This window comes from Bidens hawaiensis, unplaced genomic scaffold (genome assembly GCF_021521415.1).
Source record: "Bidens hawaiensis isolate Kalapana, Puna unplaced genomic scaffold, B.hawaiensis_p1.1 tig00029147_1, whole genome shotgun sequence".
Taxonomy (NCBI): domain Eukaryota; kingdom Viridiplantae; phylum Streptophyta; class Magnoliopsida; order Asterales; family Asteraceae; genus Bidens; species Bidens hawaiensis.
Window position 1 is genome coordinate 191,534 of NW_027494809.1, and position 5,850 is coordinate 197,383.

General features: G+C 34.4%; 1 pseudogene; it reads right to left on the minus strand.

Moving 5' to 3' along the window:
* Window positions 1-4,469: 4,469 nt before the first annotated feature.
* On the minus strand, window positions 4,470-5,138 carry LOC143578346 (dehydration-responsive element-binding protein 1B pseudogene; annotated as a pseudogene).
* Between the last annotated feature and the right edge of the window lie 712 nt (window positions 5,139-5,850).

A 5,850-nucleotide genomic window follows, 5' to 3' on the forward strand; every position in this document is an offset into this window, starting at 1 on the left:
GTTGGCCTAGGCTCATTTGTGCGTATAATGTAGAAATAAGCATGGCTAACTAACTGAACTGAACTTGCAGGTGTGTTCTCACTAGCACCTCCTGTTGTTGTCAATCTTGAGTTTTCAGTTAGTACATTCGGTTTCCGTTATGTTCACCACGATACCGAAACTAAAACAGAAAAAAAATAACAAAATTCAAGGGCTAATACGATGCCGACAGGTGGCCCAATAGGGTACTTGTGCCACAAAAGTTGTCAATTGCTTATATTATTATTATTAATGGTATTGTTTTCAGTAACATAACAAACGTAATGAAAAACCGACAAAATGTCGATTTTTTTTTTGTTTTAGTTATGACACCATAACCAACGTGACGGAAACCGACCGAATTCGTGTAGACTTACCGTATTTTGTTTTAGTTCCTCTACCATACTGAACGTAACGAAAACCTTTTGTTTTTGTTCCTCTACCGAAATGAAGGTAACGAAAACCGACCGAATGCCAATTTCGTTGTTTATTTGTTTTTGATCCGGCACTGTAACAAACGTGACAGAGACTAAGCGAATTTGCGTAGACTCGCCGCCTCAACGCCCCTGGGATCAACAACGCTCGGGTTTTACCGACCGACGTCACCCAATTGATCCACCTCAGTTTTTATATATTTTTTTGGTTTTAGTTCCAGTTCTATAAAGCACGTAACCGAAACCAACCGAATTCACGCTGATTTACTGCCTCAATTCCGGGACCGACATCACTTGGGCCTTACTACCGCAGTATCGCCCATATTTTACCAACCTGCTTCGGCACAACGCGCCGGATATGACACTAGTTATATATAAATATAATAATTAGGGTTTCAAGTTGACTAATTGTAGGTTTTTGTTTATTTAACTTCTTTTCAAGAATTGGAATTTTCATGATGGGAATAATCCAAGAGATGGTGATTGTGGGCTTTTTGAGCTTTTAATATTGGACAAAAGACTGATAATGTGGGTTTGTTTTATCATACGATGTATCAATGACTAATCAAATAGAGATGCTAATTTCACAATACTATTCTAATGAAAATAATAAGAATAATAAGGCAATTTTGAATTAGCATATTAATCTACCAAGATGATATCGTTAAATAAAATATAGCAAGCGTTTTGACCGATAATATAAGCTTTATGCCATCCGTTACATTACTGTCATGTCGTGTGAACATAAGTTTATTTTTATTACCACAGATATAATAATTAGAGTTTCAGCTCCCACATATTATTTGATAACTGAAATTAGGTCTATTATATAGTGAGATGCAAATAAAAGCATAAGACCGGGTGTAGTGGTGTCACCCCATAGCGTCACCACATTTTCTTTCATTGGCTAGAAAAAAAGTAACTCCAGTGTCTCCACCAGCCCACCTTCTTCAACCACATGGCACCATGTACAAAGCTCCCAAGCCATTTTTGGCCCAAAGCGTCCCGAGGGCGGTGTTCCCAAGTGCTTTGGGGCTTTTTGAATTGCCAAAGCGTCCCTCGACGGATGGCCTAATAATAAAGCTAACTAACTAATGATAATATCAAACATTAATAACTATCTTATTATTCAAAGTAGATCATGACCAACAAACAAAATAAAAGATACATACAATCATAAAATATTTTATAGATTGAATATAAGATTCAAACACATGGAGATCGATTGAGTTAGGAAACGAGTCAAACAAAGTTTGTAAGGAGATTATATTGGTCAAAAGATACTAAAGCCATTGGGATAAGCTGCTATAACTCAACTAACTACATTTTTATTTGCTAAATAGGCCACCTTTAATCATTATTAATGCACCATGTAGTTTTTAATTTGCATTTGTTTGTACTCTCTAAATAAATTATGAACTAAATCACCATAAGAGAGCACACGTAAGTTTTCTATAAAATAAACAAGTAGAAAGCTCAACCCGTAGCAAGATCAATGGAGGTTAGGCAATAATTAATTAATGCACGTATGCCTCCAATGATGCTTTTCCTTGATGATTAACTAATGATGATCATTTCATTTCTTGATTGATTGATTTATTTATTTTAGCTTACACACTTACATTTGAATAAGCTTCAACACTAAAAACCTAAAAGCAAGAAATGAAGTAATCGTAATGTTGAAACGGTGTATCGAGGGATCTCTTGATCATCGTGGCCTTGTGGAGCAATGAGATAACCTTTGGACATGGGCTTGCCAAGATGAACAACGTCGTTAGACTCGCCATATGATAGGGGTATCGTGTGACCATCCTATGATGAGAGGATAAGTATATGGTATGTATTAAGAATAATAACTGAGTTAGTCAATGCTATTCTGATTGTTGAAGGGCATTTATAGTTGTGGTGTGGACCGTGTGGTTGGTATTAGCATTTAATGATTTTGATGTTCATACCTTATTCTAACACGAGGCATGGTTAACCTAGTCTGATGCACAACATGGTTTAGATAATATTATCAAGGTCATTGTACTATATTTCGTATTAAGCTTGTGTATGTCCAATCCGCAGGCCGGTTAGTCAGGGACGCACACATGGTCGCTTGCTATTATCCATTCATGGAATTTATATATCCGAATGGATGGTACGACCAGGCTCTTTGTTAGAAGTGATGTTAGGCTGTACGGATGTGTAATCCGTTCGGACGATAATTAGAGTGATTTCACCCCAACTATTGTAATGGTTCGATACACATATAAAGGAATAACTTTGTTTAATTCCGACACATTGAATTACGATTTTTTTTAAAAGTAGGGTGCATTTAAGGTATTTAATCACTGATTGGGCGGGGTTGACTTTTCTTTTTAATCACAAATAGGGTAATAGTATTTGATAATGACGAATAAGGGTTTGGGTGTAGGTGTGTAAGAGATGGTCAATGAGGGATGTCATATCGGAAACCTTAATTTCCATTGATAATAATGAATAAGCTTAATCTCGTTTAATAGTGGGGAATAAGCATAATTTGATAAGAGCTTATCTGACTAGATGTTATTTAAACAATTTCTCATCACACCTTCTCAACCTAAATACACCACAATCTCTAAAATTCTATGGTTGATATAAAGTGTAACCAACTCATAATTATTTATCAAAAACAACAAATTATTGGCTAAAGGACTAGAACTGAAGCATCGTGCCATTTTTTAACGTGAATGAAAAAAAAGTATATGGAAGGTGATCAAAAAGGCATTTTGATGAAGTTTTTTTTAAGAAATGATTATCTGGGTATTTAAACGTCAAGGTATGAATGTGAATGACTGAATGTTATTTTGAGATATTGCATGTGATATGTGAATGTGATTGTTAAGAAGCAAATATCTCCAAAAGTTTTCACTATGAAAATTAAGAGAGGTGATTTTGAATATGATATGAAAGTAATTTATAAGATGGATGATTAAATTTATGAGCATTTGATTTTTGATATTTGTGAATGTGAATGAATTAGGTTCTCACTATGCTGATCAAAGCTAGTGAGTTCCATCAACAAAGAATCTTCCATGCATGCATATTGCCTGGTTTTTTTATGCATATTTTGATGGAACATGTGAACGCAAATTATCTTCAATTAAGTTTTATACTAGTAATTTATAAAATGCATTCTTATTCGCCAATATGGTAATTACAAATAGATAGGCTAGGCTTATTTGTCAATATTAAAGAAAATTAACTTGAATGGAAATTAAGGTTTTTAATCCGACACCCTTATTTGACCATCCTCATTCACCTATACGTAAATCCTTATTCACCATTATCAAATTCCATTACCATATTTGTGATTATAAAAAATAAGTCAGCCCTCCAAGTAATTAAATACCTCAAATACACCCTACTTTTTAAAAAAGATTGGATTACCAGTTTAAATTTCACAGAAAAAAGACTTCTGTTCATAAGAAAATTACTTTTTGTTTTACCCAATTATTGATTTCATTATGCACGAAATGTTTTAATCTGAAAGTGAAATTCATAAAGTTGTCCAAATCCTGGCAATCTATCATCTATGAAACCAAGGAATTATTAATTTCCTTCTCTCGAAATACTTATAACTCAAAATGAATTCATACAATATTCATAATTTAGGATTATACTGAAAATACCAAACGGTCAACAAAGAGCAAAAACCAGTGGGTCAAAGCTGCTATCACATGGCGAAATAAAACATGCATAAGCATTATTAATATAATACTCAACTAACTACACTTGTCTTAGCTAAATAAACCACCTCTAATATTATACCATGAAAGTTTTCATGAACAAAAACTTATAGCAAGATTAATGGAGGTAATGCATGCATGCTTCCAATGAGGGGTTTTTCCCCTAAACTACATATACTTTCTTGATGCATAATTAATGATTTCATTTTTATTGACTTTTGAACTTATGTCACTTACTGTTGAATAAGCTCCAATGTTCAAAAACAAAAACTGAAATGAACTAAATACTAATCATATGTATCTTTTCTTTTCGGGTCGACCCGATTCTTCTAATACTTCCATAGAGTCATATCAATATTAGAATCAAAATCCTCATTCCAATCAAACCCCTTTTTCATGCCCGGTGACGTAATTACCAACCCCTCCGCCATGCTATTATAAAAACTCGGTGCGTTAAACAACACCTCTTCGTCCACAAATGATGCTATAGAGGGTTCATCATCTTTTTCCATCTGAAAACCGAAGAAGAAGACGGCTTAGTGTCATAGCTTTTTGACCCAAATGCAAAAGCCGCCTCAAGGGCAGCTTCTCGAATATCAGAAGCTGATGATGACTTGGCCCGTCTAATCAGACAGGCCGAGTCACTAAAGTTTAGTGGTGAGTCATCACCATGTAAGGCTAGGGCTGCTGCATCATAAGCCCTGGCCGCCATTTCTGGGGTAGGGAATGTTCCTGACCAGATTCTTGATTTCTTACCAGGCTCACGAACTTCACAAACCCATTTAGACCCGTTTCTTAAACGGACGCCTCTATAGATAGGATGTCTCGTTTCTTTGAATTTCTTCCTTCCCGACTTTCTTTTCGAGTGGTTTGTTGATTGTATGAGTTGTTGTTCGGCAGTCTCGATCTCGGTTTGAGACGATGATGATGAAGAGGGAGAAGAACAACCATCGTATTCAATTGTTTCCATGTGATTAATCGAGAGAAAATTGAATAAATTGATGTGAATTTATAGATTTATAGTTAGGTTAGTTATGGATTTTTAATTATTAAAATACATAATAAATAATTGGTGCTCCCATAAAGTTGACATATTCACACGTGGTATAACTCATGGAGGGTTTGAGGGGTGAAAATGACACAATTTTGTCATAAAAAACACATGCTGGATTGACGAGAAAAGAAATACATAAATGTTAAATTACAATTGTTTACAAAAAAACATATGGCACGTGGTGATGGAGACATTTGTCTCTTCTAGAAAAATTGTAGGTTCAACTCAGTCTTGAATACTTTAAATACTCTTTATTATTATAATTATATTTTTAATGGCCCTTAGCGATACATTACAAGCCCTTGAATGTACTTTATAATATTAGAGGGTGTTCATTCATATAAGCATTTAGATAAATTCTCACATAAGGGAATGTGTTTGTTTTGTTTCTTGTGAAAAGGTAGTCCCAAAATTGAAAAAAAAAAGAAAAAAGTTTTATATAAATACCATGTGTAATGGATAGGTGATAAAGTGGAAATTAAAAAGGGTAAGGATATTTGTAAGTTAGTGTTGAAATTGATGTTTTTAAGGATTTGTAAGGATATTGTGTGCCTGATGACATGAGAAATAAGGGCGTCTAAAGACGCAAATAGCATTGAAGATAGTTTGAAGTGTATTTGTTTTGTGTTAA